Source organism: Microchirus variegatus (genome assembly GCF_963457635.1).
Source record: "Microchirus variegatus genome assembly, chromosome: 7".
Lineage (NCBI taxonomy): Eukaryota > Metazoa > Chordata > Actinopteri > Pleuronectiformes > Soleidae > Microchirus > Microchirus variegatus.
Window position 1 is genome coordinate 17356072 of NC_139808.1, and position 22717 is coordinate 17378788.

The following is a 22717-nucleotide window of genomic DNA, read 5'->3' on the forward strand; positions in this document are numbered from 1 at the left end:
ACATCAACGATATTTTACTGAGTGATCATATGGATATGATGCAAGTGAGGTGAAGTGAGCCCACGGGCATCGTATTAGCTGCCTGCAGGCTACCAGGTGCTCGCGGGCACCACCGAGGACATTAGATTAGAAAATTTGTTGACCGTCAAATTACATTCACAAGTGTTTAAAATATTAACATTTCAGGATCAAAGCTCTCTGCCCCGTGTTCCTCATCACCATGGTTCTCAAACAGGAGTCCAAGCCTCAGAGATCACATGGAGGGGTGCAGAGCTGCGTCTGCTCTGAGGTTGTGAGGTTATTACACTTTTATTGCTGAATATTCAATATAGAAAACCCCAATCACACACTCTTCTGTGACCTCTGAACTTCTGTGACCTTTACTGCGTAGGCAAGTCTCATCAGGTCAGATATCAGCTATACCTGATCGCGCTCCTGTCGTCAGCATCTGTACGAGAAAATATCATGTAAAAACACCAACGACTCGCCGGTATCAAAAAAGGAAAACAAGGCAATATCTCAACAGTTACCTTGGTTTTGATTTTATGGAGCTCTGACCTTGGTGTTATAGCAGATCATCTTCTAACCATAAGGTTGGTGATTCAGTTCCCAGCTCCTTTATTTTGCATGTCAAAGTGTACTTGGCAGTGTTCAATGATCAGCTCAAGTACAATGTGTGTGTTAAATCTGTGACAATAGAGGTGCTATAAATAGCCATGGCAGTGCATATAATGACAGCTGGCTCTGTTGATTGACTTGTTGTTGTTAGGTTACTCGTATCATTTTTGTGGAGATGAAAATAAGGTGCACGCACTCAATTTTTTCACAGTGGTCAAGATAAAAACAGCTACTGTATGTGTACTTATAGCCATGTAAATGTGACAAGCAGATTATTTGCTCTTATTTCTCATGTGGCTTATTTTCCAAAATAATCATCCAAGTCCAGTAGTTCTCAAGAATTTAAAGCTGTAACCCATCAAACCACTGCAAGACTGACTCAATGATTCTTCATCTAACTTTTTCTTTTACCCTGGACTGCTAGAGTGCAACAGCTAATCACACATGCAAGAAAGGGCCTGTATACAAATTGCTAATCTATTTTAGGTCAGCTCACACAGACTGGTATGTTTTTGTGTATTAAAGGGCATTTACACTGCACATGCCTATAATCAGGAAATACAGGCTTTGACCATGCAACAGCTTGTCAGGGAAACCCAGTGTTAATAATAACTGATGATGGATTTGTGGTGCAAGGGAAACACATATCAATACTGTGACAGGCCTGCTCAAGGCATGTAAATCTATATCGCAGAATGTAAGACTGATATTTCCACTGTATGTTTTGAGCTTAGCACTTGGTTGGTACTGGCACCTTTTGTTTACAGCTGATGTTGCTGTTGTTGGATTGTCAGGAGGAGATCTTTCTCAAGATGTGTGCTGATTCTTGTTGGTGTTGAATTGGAATAGTGTTTTTTTGAGAAGCATTCTCTCCGGTCTGACATTGCAAGCTTGCCTGTTTATGTGTCAAGAGGAGAAGTTCTGTATGAAGACAAACTCAACATCCATTCTGAGGCAGATCGTATTGTTGGAACGGACTATTTGTAACTTTTATTTATTGTGGATACAAGTTCCAGTCTTAAAAAATGTAGTGCATAACTTGTGTTACAAATGTCAAACCAGTGCCAAATGGGTTCACACAATTAAGCTAATCAGATCCACACAACTGTCTTTCCCATTACAGTGGTGTTTAGATCGGTTGCGCGGCAACATCCTGTCACCACTCAAATTTTGAATGGATAAATGTTCCTTGTCCCCGCCCGCAGTTACACGACACAACACTCACTCAGGTCTGATAGTATTACTTGACAGAGCCCATTTTCAGACGACGGAAGCAGCATTAAATTTGTACAAATAACATTCATAACGTAATTTCAGTTTGTGAAGACCAAACAAAAAAAAGTTACACATTAAAGTGTATTTCTATTTCATTTTGATTTTTTGTTATTTTCTTCACAACAAACCCAGAGGAGATTATTTTGTGACCCCACGGTTAAAAATGGTTAAATTTGCATTAAGTTTATACCAACATACAGTTGTTTCATTGTTTTATTGCAGAACACTAGTATGTCAGTAGACACTGTCGTTCTGTCAAAATTATATTTAGTAGTGGAAAGACCAGGATCTGGAACAGCAGCACAGAAAATCAGACATGATCCTAGATGTATGCAGCAAATAGAGAGAAGGCAGCCTAAAGCAGGAGGCGAGTGGAAGTAAAGGATTGTCTGTCTCAAAACGAAGATCAAGAAGATTTAGAAGTTTTCCACCTTAGTAACAAAAATGAGTCATTCAGTAAAGGCAGTCTGTTGCTGCCTAAACTATTAACTAATGAGTTTGCTTCACATATTAGTCTGTGTGTGACCAGGTATGATGAAGCAGAGGTAATATGTTGTTTGTTTTATTTATGCTGCTTTATACAACACCCACACACAAATCACCCATTAGCATCTGTGATTAAAAAAACATTTCACAGAAAACCAGTGGGAGCAAATGTAATGAATCAGAGCTTTCATCAGACACACTGTATTATACTTTGTTCCCTTCAGGGCAAAACACAGAAGACAGAACACACAGACATTCAAGAGAATACTGTCCAAATCCACAAATGCAGAACACAACAACCAAGTCGAATGGTAAGTAAACATCACTTCAGCTCCTGAACTACATACATAGTTGCAAGTGCATTTCAACCGTGGGAGGGGGAAATGGGCAAATGGTTTATATGGTGGCAGGACTCATTATCTTAATGAAATGTGTTTTTGGTGTAACATGCATCTTCCATTCCCATTAAAAGCCAAGTGTGGTGACTGTGGTGGTTATAACGCTGGTGCTGTAGGAAACAATCTTAGCAAGTGCAAGTGACATTGTATTTGAAAAATACAGTTTTCATAGGCCCTGAACCCATCAGTGTTGGTGCATTACACTGTCTTGCAAACAATGTTGCTCATCTCTTTGTTTTGAAAATAGCAGAGACAGTTGCATTGTGCTTGATGCCTCTTTGATAAGGCAACAGTTTCTCTTCCTGGAGGCCACATTTACCATCAAAATGAAAGACGACAGTCATACAAAGAAAAAAGGGAAAATGGAAAATGAAAGTGCAAAACATTTGTTAAAGTGAGTTTTATACTCTCTCCTGTCACCAACAGCTTGGTCATCCTGTTGGGACTGAACGCTGCACCCGATATAGACATGTTGTGATCTCTCGTGCAATGGACTGGAATCCAATCCTTCAAGCAGGACTAGCTATCACATTAGCACGGTGTCAGTAAACTTCACATGTTCAACGCCTACATAAATACTTTTGAGAACTCCACCTAAATGCATTTATTTGGTCTTCCTGGTAAAGTATCGTAGGAGGATGTAGGAGATGTTTTCAACAACCAATGTATAAAATGAAGTTGTAATCAATTTACCAAGCATCTCTCTTAGAAGTGGCTGCACGGCTTCAGAATTATATTCATGCTAAAGTAAAAAAAATAAGTGTACTCTTGGCTGCATTGGTTTGTCATCTTAAAAGTGAGTCACATAAAATGTTTGGGAAACTACTTTAAATTCTGCTTTACCCTCACAGACAAATGCATGAACAAATATGACAAACTCTGTGGCCAATCTTTGTCTTTTGACAATGTCTAATATTATAGACAGCAGGACCAAAACAAAGCATTGGAGTATGACTCTTTCAAATCAAATTGTATTTGTATAGCACCAAATAACATGCATTATCTCAAGACACTTCCCACAGAAAGACAGATACCTTACAATATTATATAGAGAAAAGAGAAACCCAACAGTGGAGGGAGAGAAAAACAAGAACCATATATAACATTGACCAATAACCAATTACTTATTTCAGTGTTTAATTGGATCAAAGGTTTGGAAAATATCTGAAAATGTGAAATTTACAGAGAGGCATAGTTTTTGGTTTTACTCAATAGTGAAACAGATGGTAATAGAGTCAGGTTGTTATGATGGAACAATGGTTAAAAGCAGCAAGGAGATGGCTTCAAACCCCATTATATAGGCCCGTTTCTCCGATTTATTTAATGTGGCAGGCGGTATAGGTGGGTGGGTTATAATGCAGCAAAACCACCAATAGATACTAAATAATTAAAACAACCATACAGAGTACAAGCTAGGTTTTATTAAACGGCTAGAATTTGCTGGATCAGTTAACCTTCAGTAAATAGTAATTTCATCTATTTAGCCACAAAATACCAATCAACATGTCATAAAATGTGTACTGCTGTTTCAGGGTGATATTGTTTAGTGTATTACAATATAAAACAAATCAATATAATAACAGCATTTAAAAAAGTAAAAAAAAAAAAAAAAGGATTTGCTTTCCTTTTACAAAGTCATCAGACTCCATTACAGCAGGAGACAAATTTCCAACCTCACCTCCTCGAGCTCTTCTGCTGCTCGACACTGCACACCAGTCAGCAGCCATGCCTTTGCTATCTAATGCATAATTTGGCACCTAATGTGACACTCCTCATTTGAGTCCGTTTTATCTTTCGCTTCAGAGTCAGCAGAAAAATCTTTGCATGTATTCCATGCTATTTTGAATCTGAATGCACATCTCCTATTGATGGGTAATTGCTGAAACCGAGTCTGAAGGGGTCATTGCATACTTATTTAGAAATACATATTTCTTGTTTTTGGTCCAATAAGGCTGTGGTAAAATAAGTCACGGTAATGTTTTTGTTTACCGATATTGCAGTAGAATGCAGTAGGGAATCATGTGGTGGGGAGAATTGAAACACATGGAAATGGGGGGCAGCATTTAACATTTACACCTCATACTGGATTTCTCCTCCCTACTTGGAGAAGACGGACCAATTACTAAACGTGAGCTCTTCAGAGAGGTGCTGCTGGAGTCATGCGATTATCCTTTTACAGTCATGAGCCAAAAATCCTCCCCAATCCTATTTGCTGATAACCTCTGCCTGTGCTGGCTGGAAAAAAATATGAAATGTAACCTGGGAAACAGTATCCAGTAAAGTCACCACACTCTCCAGTAAACACAATGCTATTATAAGTGTCTGTAATGAAATCGACCAGCAGCTACCGCATCTCATCTGCAGTCATTGCTCTGGAGATGGACGCCGTGTATATGCATTCATCGTGTTGAGTGTTTTATCAGCAAACAATGATCCAGTGCTTTGTGGTCTACCACAAGCTGGGCTTCTAACACATCAAGTGGAGTGCTATTAGAGAATTCATAGGGTGGTGGGGGTTGGTGCCTCAGGACAAAGACTCTTTGCGCAGCAGGAATTGTGCTGACTGAGCTGTTCAGACCGACAGCTAATGTCTGTATTCAGAGCTCAGCGAGGCTCAGGAGTGTGTGACAGCAGCAGCATTTGCCAAAGGGGGGAAAGGCCAGACCCAAAAAATAAAAAATAAAAATTCAGTCCAGTGAAAAAGCAGGAAAGCTGGTCCTGTTTGTCACAGTCCTTGGATTGGTCTTTAATGGATCGAGACATTTTCAGAGACTGTAACGGCGCAACAATTTGACACAATACAATTAGTAAAGGCTGCAGTTTCATTGTTCTGCTTTTGGTTGTGCAACTACTTTTAGGGTGAAATTTTTAAATATAAACAAATGTCTGCGACATTCATCCATCCAACCATCTTCTACCGCTTTATCCTCCATGAGGCGGCAATCCTAAGGGACATAAGGCAAAAGGCAATGGATACCCTGAACAGGTCGCCAGTCCATCAGAAGGTGACTTAAGTCGAATTCACACCTAATAGTCGGCTAGACTCGGTAAAATTTGGGCTTGCAACATTCAGCTGGTTCGGGTTTGCGTTCACACTGCACTTTAGTGAACCAAACTAAACCTGTACTCCCCTTCTTGCCAGAAGCAGCCTATGCATCAAGACTTACTGAAGGAGAAGACAAGACAACAATGAACAAGAAAACTTGCTTGTCTGTTGGTTAATGCAGGGCAACTTCGATTTCCTCCACATCAGAGCAAAACATGGAGCGGCATCAAATCCTATCGTTTTATGTGAACATACAACACATACACTGCAACAATGGGCTCAGACATTTCTCCCGGCTATCCTTCTGCATGCCTGTATATTTTGGTTGCGTTTACTCACAATGCCCTGCTTTGTACCCACAATGCCCTGCTTTGTACCCACAATGCCCTGCTTTGTAGTCCACAACCTGCATTTGATTTGCGGAAGCGAACTGAGACCTATGTTTTAGGCGGATTCACACCTCCGAACGAACTGGATTTTCTGAGTAGTAGAGTGCCCAATTTTCCTAAGCCCCCAAATCACACACACACACGGAAACCATGCAAAGGTCCGTGTTCCTTTGGGGATGCGAACCTGGCTAATGGGTTGCAAAGGCACGAGTGCTAACCACTACATCAACCGTGTGGCCCGCTACAGTCAATCATTGTCCAATAAGTTCACATAATGCTGACGAAGCCTATCGGCTCCACACGATTCTCCATTTTCCAGTAGAGCAGTGTTTTGTGGCGACATTTCCACGCTGCACACAGTGCGACACATTTTACATCACAAATGAGCAGGTGAGGAGTCGGATTATGATTTTACTATGCCATCTGTGGCATACTGTGCCATCTAATTATGATTTTACTATTGTAAAACTATTACAGTAAATACTCAAATGAAGCTTGACATACAGTTTAAAATTCACAAATCAATTCAGGTCATAATTTGATAATTTGCCCAAATTCCCTACATAACTTATCTGCATAGTACAAATATTGGTTGCTTGGTTTATGTATACAAGCAAGCAATGACTTTTGACACATACGTGATATGTGGAGCACACTTGACAGTATTTTGATGTAGGATTCAGACAGCAAGTACAATCTTTTGTCAGCAGCTGACATTTTACTTGACCTTGCTCGCCGTTTTGCGAAAGTAATTGACCGGCGGACATAGAAAAAACAATTTGTGCCACAGTTAAGTTCCACATACTGACCTGCAGATGAAACTGTTCCCTCTTAACGCTCCCACATATATTACTTTAACAAATGTATTTTCTTTAAAAAAAAAAAAAAAGTACAAATGCAAATAAGACAAAAAACAAGTTATAAACCAGAGGTTCAGAGAGTTGTGTTTCTCATCCAGCATGAATGTTATGCACAGCAAGTTCTTGAAAAAGTCGTCATATTTCAGATTTCCTGCTTATTTAAGAATAGAAAGGCAACATTAGTCCTGCAGACTCTCACACCCCACAACACTGCGCAATGCTGTCAAGAGTCGGTGCCAAACATGTAGACGTTAAGTGGCCAAAAGCAATTCCGTTAATTTCAGTCTTTGTACAAAGACTACTCTCTTTCTCAGCAAGCAAGCAAAACCGGTTTGATTGTCACATATACAGGAGAACAGCTGCATTTCCCACATTGATTTTGTATCACACATTGGACACATACAGTGTATGCAAAAGTTTGGGCACCACTGTACATTTTCATGACTTTCCTTTATAAATCATTGGTTGTTTGGATAAGAAATGTCAGTTAAATATATCATATAGGAGACAAACAGTGTTATTTGAGAAATAAAGTTTTATGATTTACAGGAAGTGTGCAAGAATTATTGAAAAAAAAAAAAAAAGAATCGGGCATTTGCATAAATTTTGTCATTTTATTGATTTCAATACCTTTATCACTATAGTTATTGGAACTCAAAATTGGTTTGGTAACCTCAGTGATCCTTGACCTCCATACACAGGTGAATCCAATCATGAGAAAGGGTATTTAATGAGGCCAATTGGAAGTGTTTCTCCTCTTCTCTGAAGAGTGGCAACATGGGAGCCTCAAAGCAACTCTCAAATGACCTGAAAACAACACAGCATTCCAAGAAAAAACACTTGCTACCTAAAGTAAACTGTGGTGGTGGTTTCATCATGCTGTGTGGCTGTGTCGCCAATGCAGGGATTGGGAATCTTATTAAAGTTGAGGGTCTCCTGGATTTCACTCAATATCAGCAGATTCTGGAGAACAATGTACAGGAATCGGTGACAAAGTTGAAGTTGTGCCGGGGGTGGATCTTTCAACAACTGCTAAACACTGCTCAAAATCTACTAACGAATTCATGCAGAAGAACAAAGTCCTCAGACCTGAATATTATTGAAAATTTGTGCTGTGATTTATTGAAAATGCGGGCTGTCCATGCTCGGAAACCAGGAAACCTGACCTGACCTGAACTGGAGATGTTTTATAAAGAAGAATGGTCCAAAATACCTTCTGCCAGAATCCAGACTCTAATTGGAAGCTATAGGAAGCGTTTAGAGCAGTAGTCTCAGACATGCGGCTCGCGGGATGATTTTTTGTGGCCCCCCACTTGATATCAAAGTTTCATGTAAGTGGGCCACCCTCTATAATTGCTATAATTTTTTGTCCAGCAAAGGGACCTCCAGTATACAGAGAAACAGACAACAGCAGTACCTTCCTTCTCTAATCTGCCGTAATCTCTAATCGCAGTGCATCCACCGTTCCAGAGGGGGAGCTGCGATTCTGAGAGCTGATGGGCTAATTACATCACTTCCAGGTACCTGGCCAATCACTAGACAGTTGGGAAAGCCAACAGCTTCACTGAGGAGAGGTTTCGATTGGCTGTTTTGCAGCAGCTAGGAGGTTATTGACCATAAAAAAAAACCATAAAAAAAGTTAATGTATGTAAGCAGACCTCCATTACTCGCATATATGTGCTATAGGACCACTCTATGGGAGCTTTAATAAATCTCCCTATACCATGGTTTTGATTTAACATAGTCATATACAGGGTTTTTATGTGCCCTTCACTCAAGACTGGACTTTAAAATACTTAAAAACAGTTTTATTTTTTTTGTGAGGTTTAGAGCCATCATAAAAAAAAATTATAATAATTGCTAGATGTAACGGGTGAGATATGAGGAGCGAAAACAATTTAGATGACTGCAATCAACATTTAGCCTGTGTGTACTGCTGTCATTTTCCCCCAGAAAACTAAACCTGAAGGTGACTTGTGGCAGTTTGGGGAAACTAAAGAAAAGACTGCAAGAAATGGGACAAATCAGGTTGTCTAGAAAGACAGTTGTGGACGTCATCCTACCCATTATCTCTCCCATTAATTGTATCAAAATGATGCATCAAAAAAAAGTAAAAGGACTCAATGGATGTGGTAGAAACAAACATGACCTCAAACAGAAACACAACCCCAAAACACAACTAACACAGCTTTTCATTCAAAAAAAAAAAAAAAACAGATGCGGAGAAAGCCAACTGAAGGTGTTGACTCTCTGGAGACACAAAACCCACTGAACAGGAACTCTCCTACCTGCATATATAACCTAGCAGCCAGGTCGATTGCCCTCAGCTGTGAGAGAACATCACAGGTGCACCCAATAGCTCCTGATTAACAAAGAAGCCTGTGACCTAGATTCTTAAGCTCTTCTCTGTTCATTACGCTGCTTAATTCTGCACATTTTTGAGGTCCAATAAATGATCCAATAACAGGAAAAGTGTGTTATTATTTTTTATCATCATTATTATTCAAATAACATTGATTTATACAATAAATAGACCCAGTAAGTGAAGTAACGTCACTACACTGCAGAGACAGTCCTTAGTCTAAGCTGTTACGCTCATTACATCAAAGTGTTGCGCTGCTGTAGAGCCCTTAGCAAATGAAGGAGCCGTATTAGAGCTAAGACAACGCAAAATGTCTTTGCTGTCTGCAGTGATTCAAAAAAGGAGGGGAAAAGACTGAAAGTTTCAACTGGATTTACCTGAAAGGTCTTTGTCGTGACGTTGTATTAAAAGAATATGAAGCAGCAGAAGCAGCAACTACTATTGTTAAAAGGAAGAGACAAGTCAGATCCTCTGTGCTCCACCACAGAGGATTTCACAAGCTAATAGGTTACTTGGGAACTGCATAACACTCCCTAAAGCCATATATTTCCAAATGTATAGTGTGTGGGAAGAAAAATTCTAGAAATCTAGATCAGATGCATTCATATATCCGAATAGTGTTGATCGTGTGCTGGTTTTATTTTGCAGTTGAAGATTGCACGTTTAGTGCAACATCTGTTCCAAGGTTTAAAAACCAAGACTATCAAACTAGTTTATTAGTTTGCAGTGAATGCATTGTCTGCTGTTGTATTTTGTTTTGTTGTCAATTCAAGTTCATTATCACGACACTTAGTGCTTCACTTTTTTTGGGATTTTTGCTACCCTTTAATGTGAAAAGAAAACAAGAGTGAGACTGGTTTGGAGTAAATAAAATAGTTATTATATCAGTAGTCAAGCACAGGTGACTCCTACACAGCATGTGGTGGTCTGATGTTAATATTAAATGGCGTATGTTTTATCGCAGACATATGGGATTCTGATGTTATGTCAACAGTTTTACAGCAAAATGCAGATGACAATATAAAACAGGTTACTGCACACACCATTGTTAACACAGAGCTACAGTGATCTGCAAAGCTTTTGAAACCATGTTTGGGCAGTAGGGAACAGCAACAATTCTCATGCAAAATGTTTTGTGCTTTTTACCTTCTGTCATTGGGTTTGTTTTTATCTCCTGATGAGGCAGCCACAGGCTTTTCATTCTGCAAAGGATTAGCATACTAAGATCCTCTTGAATTTTGTTTTAATTACTTGTGTATCCAAACGTTTCCTTGAGGTATTTTGATCCATCCATCATAATTTTGTGCTTTACAAGAAAAACAAATTAACAATCGAAGAGTCAGAGCTGTTGTCTGTTATTAGTTAGGTCAGACTTGATATGCAGTGTTGAATACTAATGTGCGCTTACTAAATCTTAGCCCTGTTTTTGCCTTTAGCTTGGTATAAATTACAGGTGATTATTATTATGTATTTATTGTTATTGTTTAAATATAAAACTATCACATCATTTGTCACTGGTATTTGATGAATTGTTTCTAGGGCTGTGCAATTTTCTTTATTGCAATTCATCACATAATTTCAACAGTTAATCATGAGTAACCACCTGCAAACTATACTATAAACTTTCTGATCCCGAAAGCGGAATTTCTCAATGCTGGTCTTGGTGAATCACTGCCCTGCAGGTTGTAGATGTTTCCCTGCTCCAACACACCTGATTCAAATGGGGCGTTATGAAACTTTTGCAGAGCTTGGTGACGAGCTGACCGTTTGAATCAGGTGTGTTGGAGCAGGGGAAATTGAAAGGATTGAAAAACCATGCCCTGCTCTACTCTTTCTCTTCTTCTGTCTATAATACTGTGGCCTCAGCCTTAATATGTACATAGAATATATGCTGTGCTGTAGGACTATACAAATTTGATTTCATTTGATTAATAACATTTTCATCACGTCCAACATTGTATGGTTTTGCAAACCAGTTTCTAAGCCCTCATGAACAATTCAAGCAACTTCTACCAGTGTATCTTGAATTGGAGAATGCACAGAAAGTTACTTTATGAACTTGTAGATTGATTTGATTATTTCTGATCAAACAACATTAAATAAGCTTTATATCACACAATGGCTCCGTCCCAATACCTCCCTCTTAATATTTCCCCTTGGTTTTGAGTGCCCTCAACCATAAATTCCCCTCGTGGAGGGAAGTGGTATTGGGACATCACTACATGCAAATTAGCGTAGTGAACGTAACTAACGTGCTAACCTACGTCACATTTTGACAATTCTACCGGTGGAGCGTACTACTATTTTCATTCAGAAAAAATGCCGGCGGAACAGCTGTTTGTTTTTCTCCTCGTAAACGCTATATCACGAATGTGATTGAAATCTGACAAGTCCAGGGTATTCGTGTTCAAGTGAACGCCGGTACACACATCCAAACACTGACAAAACTATCCAGATGTAGCAGAGCTGACTGGTGGCTGTTTGCCGGGTGCTGCGAGAGCGTGTGCCTGTCATGCAGCTCTGCGTGTCGGGCGTACTCTCTCGGTGCACTCGGCGGATAGCCGCTCGCTAGCTAGTTAGCCAGCTGCTTTCATAAATCATAAAATTTCAAAAAATTAGTGTTCAAAGCTCAACGGTCCTTTGGATGAGTATCAAACCAACATATTAAAACACAATTCGACATTGTAACATCCTCGGTGGATGTGGCCGCCATCTTTGTTGAAAGATATCAGCCGGATCGCTGAATCCGCAAAGCATCATGGGTAATTTCATCTTCCACTTCTTATTAAGCCTGCATCAGAGCTCACTACATTTTGAGGGCTGATTATAAGGGGAAAATCACATTTCCCCTTGCTCCTCTCTACACGTGAACGCGCAAAATGTAGGGTTAGGGAAAAAAAGTAGGGTTATGGGAGGTAATGGGACAGGGCCAATGTCTACTTCAGAAATCTGAATGCAACAGCAGCTGCACTTTGCAAGAGTTCTAGATTAGTTGCCTTCTCTGTTTTAACCACAGTTGGGTAGATGCAGGAACTAGACTGCAGACGTTGTGACATCAGAAGAGACTCTGGTCGTGTTCACAACTTATACTCAGCTGGACTCGGTACGTTTTGGGGGTTGCAACATTAACCGGTCTGAGTTTGCTTTAACACCGCACTTTAGTGAAACGCAGATAATCTTTTGAATAACATATTCCCCTCCTCGCCTGAGGGGGCGCTGCTTCAAGAATTAGTGAAGTAGCAGACAAGACAAACAACGCACAAGAAAACTCATCTATTTGTTAATGCAGGTCACATTGTGTTTCCTCAACATAAGAGTAAAACATGGAGCTGAATCAAATCCTTTCGGGTTTTTGATGTTGTTTTATGCAAACTACACACGTTCACTACAAAGTCAAGCCAGATTTTCTGAGCCAACGAACTAGGGTTCAGTTAAGAAGGGTTGGTGTGAAGTGATCAACTCACATGATTTGCATTATATTCCATGTTTTGTTTTAGTTTCCGCCTCACAATCAACTCTTTTTAACCAACCTTAATTTATCATGATTGACATGATTGACATATTGACACTGACAGCTATAATAAGTCCATATTGTGCATCCCTAGTTAAAATGTTTCTTCCACTGTCAAACCAGAGTAGCTCACGAGCCAGATGTCACTGTGTGTCCTTTGTATCTTTATCAACCTCTGTTAATAATTCATCAGAGTTATGTCTATACTGCCCGTGGCATCTATGTGACCACTGTGCAAATCACACAGCCTTGGGCAGGAGTCCTGTCTCTGAGTAGCATGGGCTGAAGTTATAGAATGCTTCACATACAGTATACCCAGACCTCCTCCTCTCCTCATCCACCTTAGTTTCAACAGGTCTCCCTTTGAATTGCATGACCCACCCTGCACTGTGGCAGCACTAAATTCATGAGGCACCAGGCAGACTGACAGCAGGAGAATAATCCATGGGATTTATGAGTGCGGGGGGTGGTGGGTTTGGGCTGCACAGCGGGTAATGAAAGATGATGCTGATGTTGTGTGAAAACACTGAGTGGAAGAATTGTGACTGGTATCAAAGTAATTTAATTTTGTGAAATCAAATGCATATAGTGCCATAATAAAGGGAGGAGATTTGGCTCAAAGTAGCATGGAGCTGTTCAATTTAATAATGTGTCCTCCCCGGAGGTTAAAACCTCTCATTATAAATGTACTTTCATACATTGTACTCTAACTTCTCCTGAAATTAATTTCCAACTAAAAATGTATGTGTATTCCATGCAAAACAAACACATATTAATGAATACCACTAAGTGATGGGCTTCATAAAAATTCCAGACAACCAGAAATTGGGCACACAAATCAACTGATTAGTGCAACAATATACATTTTGGTGCTGGAACATCTCGATCCGACAGCTAGGAAAACAGAGCATGCCTGGAATGTGAAATCAATCGCAACCTTCATTAGTGTCTAGCAAAGATCTGTATCGACACATACATATGTACTGAAAGTGAAATGGATACATTCAACAATTACACATTCTGTGTGTGTGTGTGAGAGAGAGATGGAGGGGTTAACCTTAGACAAGCCAACACTGGAGACTGCACTTTCCAAGTAATGACATTAGCTGACAGCATACATGCAACAGGATAGTCCCTAATGCACTCCTCAGAATCTCCACTTGCTGGTGAGACTCTTGCGAGACACCAATGGCACCCCAATACTGTAGTAATTAGTGCATTAGCTTTCATATCACATTTGAACTTACCATTTCAGTAGATACTTTGAATTATTGTGATGATATAAAAGCAAACACCATGTTGGTGGATTTAATAATTAATAAATACCTACCACCATACTATGTGGTGAGATCACCCTCAAAAGTGCATTAAAAATGATACAAACTGCTGTGTACAAGTTTTGCTTGTTTTCTACATATTCTTACAAACACCCTTGAGCATACAAGTCTGTCATAATATGGTAGTTTGCAGTGGCTGATGGGTTCGTGAGGGCTGGATGTGGAGGATGCAGTTGGCACCCGTGTGTGTGTGTGTGTGTGTGTGTGTGTGTGTGTGTGTGTGTGTGTGTGTGTGTGTGTGTATGGGTGTGGGTGTGTGGGCATGTGAACTTGACAGAGGAATGAGATGAGAAAAGACACTCACCAATTCTATTGTCTCCTGGAGATTGGGCGTCACTGTTCACTGCCTTGGTGGTGTATTTCCAAGCTCGGTGATGCATATACCATCCAAAGGGAGGATTAGTGAGGAACACGCAACAGGATTTGTCATTTCTAGGCAACAGCTCAATCTCCCTGAGCAGTGGCTCCAAGTTGTGGTTCAGTGAACGCTCAGATTCACAAGATTGTTTCATTTATATGAATATATGTTGATTTTTAAATACCTTAGCGCCAAATAGGTAGTGTTGATGCCTGATGTTTGATGATACAACACAGTTGTTAGAGATACAAGGAATATGTTGTTGAGGGGAATAGACCCAGGTATTTAAGATAAAAAAGAAAAAGATATACCGTAATGTACTTTTCCATGTAACTTTTTATACCCTCGTCATTGCTCTACAAAATATAACAAAGTCAACTCACGACTTCCACCAGATGTTGTTTAACACCTGTTGGCCAGGGAGACAAGAACAAATAAGCTACTTCTCCTTTGACATAAGGGCAATTTGCATCTGTAATGTTGCAATTCTTCCTTCTTTTCTCCGGCAGGCTGTACAACTATCTCTCCCTGCCTTGTTGACAGAACAAACAGGTATTTTTTTTCAAGTCATACTGACTCTAAAAGCCTTTATGCCGTCACACAATAACCCACCAACCACAAAGGTATATAGTAAAGTGAATCCAGAAGGAAGAAGGATACTAATGATGGCAGTAATGCAACATTATGCCATCTGCCATAAAACATCAAATTAACCCAAGGAAATAGTTGTTTTGACATTGCTTTATTGGTTAGTAAACAGTGGTGCTGATAAAGTCTTCATGTTCAGACCTGCTCTGTTCAGCTCACACTACAGAACGTCCTCATTTCCTCTAATAATTGGAAGAAGAACTTCGAACTGTGGAGTGCAACATTACATCATAATCACTAATAGTGTCACAATCACTATTTGACTGTAAAAGATTCTACACACAGTAGGGACTTTCATCTGCCTTTTATCTTCACCCATTCGTTCTTATGGGAACTGTGTTCACATTTTTCTGTGATCATCTTTGCCATAGTATCTCAAAATGCTTAGAAAAGTCCAAGTACACCATTCCTGGTTGAGCCCCAGTTTTAATGATTATATTTTGGGACTTTTCTCAAAATTTTGGGATGGGTTTTCTGGTAATATTTGGCTGAAAAATGAGGAATAAGGAAGCAGAATGAACATGATGATGTAAAGTGTGAACAGGCTTTGATGGAAGGATTCAAAGGATTCAAGGTGCTCAGTTTACAACTTCACTTCGGCATTTCACGTCTCGGTCTCAGTGTACAGCCTGATGGAAATATAATATATTAGCTAGATAATATTATTATCTAGCTATTGCTATTATTATTAGAGTAGATATTTATTAATGGGAAATATGAATTGAATATGAGTTGGAAGCAAAATAAGAGGCAAAGGAAAGAGAGGACGTCACAGATGCCAAACCCTCAATTGAAGAACAAATAAACCAAAAAAAAAGAATACAAAATGACCTAAGATGATGGATGAAGTGAACATAAAAGTTCTTCAATATAAAAACCCACCATAATGTCATCATGGTGTCACTTGCAGTGCTTGACAAGTGCATTATTAAAGGGCCCATATTGTGCAAAATCAACTTTATAATCATTTTAGTACTGATATTTGGGACTCAGGGGGCCATACCAGTCCCCAAAATGTGAAAAAACAAGACTCAGTCATGTTTTAGTGGTTCCACTTAGTGTAAGTATAGGCAATAAAACATGCGATGTTTAAACCTCCCGCGGAATTACGACATAGCGAGCATTTCACCGTGAATGTTGGCACCCCGCCAGGCAGAGTACTTCACAGCTCCACCGTAGCTCCTCCTTGTCCCTGTGAAATACGAGAGTGCAGGCGAGGGAGGAAGAGTGGCTGCACAGCGGAGCACAGTGTTTTACACAAACGTCCATCCTCAGAGGACTTGTGTGTCCAGTGGATATATTTTATTTATGAAAAAAATGTTCACAAGCTTCACAAGCCCTTTGCTGTTGATCGTGTATGTAAATTCCAATGCTAGAAAAACACCTTGAACGCACCATTTACGTGCTGCTGCAGTAATGTGGCTTTTAGCGAGTGACGCGTGGATCAAAAATATGAAGAGCACGCGTTTGAAAGCACTGCAGAAAGATGTAGATGTTGTCCTACATTTCTTCTCAACCAAAGGCTACCTTTCTGTCGTATTTCCACGTTCTCTCCTCATTATTGATCCACACACGTCACTTGCAGCTGCAGTAACACTGGTGCATTCAAGGTGTTTTTCTAGCATAGGAATTTACATACACGCCGCGCGGCGCATTAATCGTTTTTCTTCATTTCTAATGTTTTTATGATCGCGAGAAGCCAAAATCGTGGTCACTCTATGCATTACGGTGAAACGCAGTAACAACGGGTAAACGGACATGACTATTGGGTATATGGAGCGGGGGTTGGGACAATGGTGCATGACAATAGGTGATAAGTGGCGACAGTATGGCTGTGGATAGTAAGTTAGATCGACACTCCCCTGAAAGCAGTGGGTGACACAGACATGTTCATTAAGGCATCAGGAACTAGTTTAACTTGGGTAATAGGGTATAATATAGGCTCTTTAATATATAATATCATATATTTAAACTCCTTGAGGAAGAATTTGGCTTGAGACTAGAAACACTGAAACACAACCCCGATGTGGAAGAAGCCTTCATTTGTCTTGTATAAGAATACTTCAAGAAACAACTGAGTTTACTTCAAGAGGCCAACAGCAAAGATGGTGGCCTGTGGAGAATCCTTTCATCCACACGTTCTTCTGTCACTCATGGCTTCATGTATTGTGTCAACAACTACTACATTGGGGAAGCTGGAGCCAATCAGCTGACAATGGGCAAAAGGCTTGTATCCTTGACGGTTCACCAGCCTATCACAGGACCAACAATCAGAAACAAACCATGGACACTCACATTCAAACCTAGATTTTTCAATAAACCAAATTCCAATCTGCATGTGCTGTTCAGGAAGTGGGAGCACTCGGACAGAACACAACTTAATTCACTCATGGTCCAGAATTAAATAATTTCCCACTCCTATAACTCCTATTACTATAACTATCAAGGCTGCTCCTGTAAATAACGTTGCATTATTATTAGAGAAAAACCTTAACAAGGCTGCAACTCTGTTAACAAGCTGTAAGCTTGTAAGCTACTTTGCATCATTGATGACTGTCTGACTGGTAACTAAGCTGCTTGTGGAAGCAGCAACTTGATGTGAAAAGACTCACAACCAAAATAGCCTATCATGATTGACATGATTGTGTTAACATTAATAAAATGAATGATTTCAGTTTGATTTATTTTGCATAGTAAAAGATTTAAGAGCAATTGAATAAAATACGTATTGTCCCTAAAATATTAATTTGTTCCTGCAGCGTTTAGACTTTTGAATGACCTACTGGGATCTGTTAGGTTTGTTGTCTTGTCATGCATTTTGTTTCGGTTAAACTAATTTCCCCTAGGGGATAATAAAGGTTCTTGAACTTGAACTTGATGAAAAACATTATGCAGCAAGGAGAAGCATAATTTGTATTTAGTCTCCATCTAAATACAGAATCACACTGAAGTATATCAAATATAATATGCCTATACATTTATATGTTATCACAATGAATACTCACTCAGCTTATCATACAATTATAATACAAGAAAGAAAACTGTTTTGCCCATTTTCCATGAACTGTGGTAAAAGACTTAAAGTTGTTTTTATGCATACACAATTCTATATCTCTCAAATCTGGTTGAAACTTGAAACTTATTAAGATACTGATTAAAAAGCAGTAAATAAAAGGCCAAATGTGCAGTTGCAGGTTGCGATTCTAGGGGCAACTGGGCTTCTTGTCTCAGAAGGCGTGGACCAAGTGATTGGGTAAAAGGTTAAGGCTTTTTATTACATCGTTTAGATGCCACAGAAGCAACAAGAGAAGCATTGTCCATTGAAGGCAAAATACAATTTCAGAAAAACATTGTCCATCTTATTTATTTACTGAGTGACAATTATCAGTGAATACAGTCTGAAGAATTATGCTTTAATGCAGAAGAAATGTAATATGCTGATGCAGGTGTGAGTCAAACACTCAGGTCCATTGCTCGCCATCATGTTTGAGCCAGTGTTTGAAGTGCGTGTGAGCCGCAGTGAGGAGTGTCTGGGGGTCTCTGCGGTGGACCTTTGAGGGCAGGATTAATAGGAATGGGGGTCTGCTGATGCATGCTCTTACTCCTTCGGGTCTCCATAATTCACATTGTCAGCTGAAGAGCTGGTGCCGAGCACCAACCCAGAGCTGTCTCTCATCATCACACACAGTCAAGAGCCTGTCAGAACGGATGAAGCCACCGGCTCAGCACTGTCGAGGAACATTGAGCCGTAATTCACATTCTCTAGCCCAGACAGGCCTCACTAAATCCTGGTCCTGCCATGAATCTCCGGCATCTGATAAAGAGAGCGCAGTGTTGAGACCAAAAGTAAGCGGCAGTGCTATGAACTAGATTATGATCACCTCACCCTACTTCCCTCCCACATTGTATTGCCACCAGTAGTTGGTATGTCACCTTAAAGTGATAGTTCGGAATTTTGGACATAAGACCTATTTTCCAACTCAGCCGGTGTGATGGAGACGTTTTCAAGAAATTTAATTCAGTTCTTCTAGTTGCCGAGTTCGCTGATGCTATGGCTAGCGCAAGTCAATGATACAAGTTAGCATGGCATTAAAAACACTCATACCGACTCCACAGTGCACCTGAGGCAAATCGATTGTAACGGCAGACTATCGATGTACATATCTGTGTTGATAGAATGTTTGAAATAAAACCAACCTTGCAATTTGAAGGATTTGAAGTTAGTTTTGTTTCAAATATTATTCTATCAACACAGATATGTACGTATCTGTATGTTGGCAACACTGCTCTGTCAGAGATGTCATTTGTCGCACGCCTTACCGATTGCTGTTACAGCCTGCGAGTCGCGTGACAGAAGACAGACAGGTAGCTTGGCGAATTATTTTATTCGGTCCGAATTTTTTAGCTGGACATAGTTTGATCATAATAATATGATAATTAAATAATGAGCTTCAAAACCTGGTGGGTTTATCTTACATTTTAGAGTGCCATATGCTTATTAGGAGCAATTTAAGAGTACAAAAGAATAGTAAGATAAGTATAGTATAGCTTTAATTCAGAATATATATCAGGTCTCTTTTGTGCAAATTGTAATTCAGCAATTCAAAAGATTGAAATGTGAGGGAGTTGCTGGGGGATTAAATTAGTGTAATGATACGCAACATCACACAGTTGTGTCCTCTTGCCACAGCCTGTGCTTGCGAGTTCATCCAACCCAATGTAGCAGGCACTCACAACAATAACCAGCTGCAGCAGCTTGATCTTTGTGCTGATATACACATCTCAGCAAATACAGTATATTCAATTGCCCCTGTGTTTCTCTTCCAGGGGGAAAAAATTCATGCTAGTATTTTAGTAGTAGTAATTTATTTAGGAATCCAGCACTTCCAGCATACAGACTCCACATTTGTGTATGAGTGGCTTAATTAGACCATAATGAAGAAGTGAGGATGCTACTCCAATTCAGGGATTTCTGCTGTCAGAAGTGCATGATTGGCATTTCAGTCTTCAGTAAAACCTCAGGAAAACATGAACACCAGTAAGAGACTGAAAATAGTATATTACACCAGAACACAAGCTTCAAACAGGACTGAAAGAGAAAGAATGTACATAGATTTAGCAGCTAAAAGCATCATATGTTCCCTGAAGGATATTTATCAATGGATACAATAATTGTACAATATATGAAATAGCCTTAGTGTAGCCTGAGTGATCTCACATAATAAAAGTTTAGAAATGTTAATACCCTACCATCCAATGCTTCAGTGTTCCACTGATACAAAATATAGGCTATAATTCAAATACATATTTCATTTGTTGTGTGCATAGGAACAAATTACAGAGTGGCAAAATGAGAGCCATATTAACATGTCAGTGAGTCTCCTGCCAGGCTTTATTTTAATGGTTGCTGCTCAATTAAATGCCCATACAAATTCTCAATGCACATATCTCAAGGCTGTCAAAAGTCTGCATAAATAGCTTGCTGAAATGCATGAAAAGCACAGGACATAAATGCATGTAATATGTTGGCTTGTACTTTATGCACTAATGACATTCATTTACCAAGGTGAAATAATTGAATGTACATAATATCAGAAGGAAGGCTTATAGGGAAGCATGAGGAGGCCAGTGAACACCACCAAGCATCCTTTTACTTTGGAATAACCAACGCTGAATGAGCATCTCACTGCTGCAGAAGCTCAAACATTGTGATATTGTGATAGCATGGTCGTGCATCAATATCCGGCTTTTCACTTGTTTGATGAAGGAAGCTTTCCTTATATGACAACATGAATGAACGAATACACTAAGACACCAAAACAACTGTTCTAGCTTTTGAACATACCTTTGTCGAGCAAACTTAAAAGTACAGCAAGTTGCCAGAAATATTATGTCTTGTTAGTAATCTTTGGTCCATGTGTGAAGGCTGTGTGCGGAAAGAGGAATTGACTTGGTGCAAACAGCATAGCAGACTGAGATAGCTTTTTTTGTGATATAACCACAAAACTGAGTTAGATAAACCAAAGTAGATGTTTTGAACTGCAGGCAGTGGGATGTTGGATAGATTAACGCGATTAAAAAACACAACGCGTTAATGATGACTGTAATTAATTAATCACAATTAAAGCGATAATTTGACACCCCTAATAAAAATAAGTTTGGTAGCACTAACAGCTCATATCATGTGGCTGACTGGAAAAATAACTGGGAGTTAGAAAGGGCGTTTCGCGATTCTGCCTTCTCACATCGCGACACAGGTTTGTGGCTCTGAGTATCGCGATTTCGATTTCGATAAGCATATCGTTACAGCCCTAATATATATATATCATCAAATGAAACCACAGTAATTCCAGTATGACAAATGATTAGTGTAAAGGTCATTGCTTAATTAACCTGTAATTGAGCAGGGGGAAACATAGCATATAATTAAATTTAATTAAATTTAAAGCTTTAGAGTGTTAACTTTTAAATATGTCCAGCACATACATGGCCAAAAAATTCCACACAACTCTGTGTTTCTCAGTATGACGGTGTTAAGGTCCTATGTTGCCTGGCAACATTCCTACACTGCACACAGGATATGATGTGCTTTATGTCAAGACAGATAAAGGCAACAGCGATATTGTGCTAGTAAAGTGAAACGGCCACAGGTTGGTGTGTGACTGAAAAAGCAAATAAGTGCCCATGAAAGGTTGTTAACTGCTGTATACACAGAAGTGCTCCCTCATTCAGGCCTGATGGCATGTGTTTGACAAAGCCTGTTTTTAGACATCAACAAATAATGTTCTGTTCACAAAGACCTAACAGAGGCAGAACAATTACATCAACAACAAAAATCACCCTAAGCTCTGCGTTGCACCTTTAAGTCATCGTTTTAAAATTAGAGATGATAAGCCATGAAAACAGGAGTACACACATGTTTTGTTATTGCTATATAACCAATAGCTTTACTTACCACTTAAGCAAATTTACAATTTACCAAATGTATCAAACCTGCATGTTCCCTCTGACAGAAATTAGTCATCATTTTTAATTAGTGAATAATTGCAGCAGAGTCTGTCTAGAAAATGTATAGCACTGCTCGGAGGGCATAAGAAAATGTCTTGTCTTTTCGTAGCTCTTTAGATGTGATCAACATAATATTTGCATGACATCCAGGGATAGAAACATTCACATATAACAACTAAAGAGCTTCTGATGAAAAATCTTAAAACTCACTTTTTCTTAATGATGGAGTACATGCAGACTATCTTTAATTTAGTATCAGACTGTTATTGCTTGGATCTTGGGAAACATTAAGGTTTAGTATTTGAGCAGTGGCATAATCCTTAAAAGTTGTTTTAAGATACAATTCCTAAAGGACAAATTATAAAGCACAGCCGTTATCATCTATCATCGTCTTAATCACCATCTCTGAGCTGGTATTATT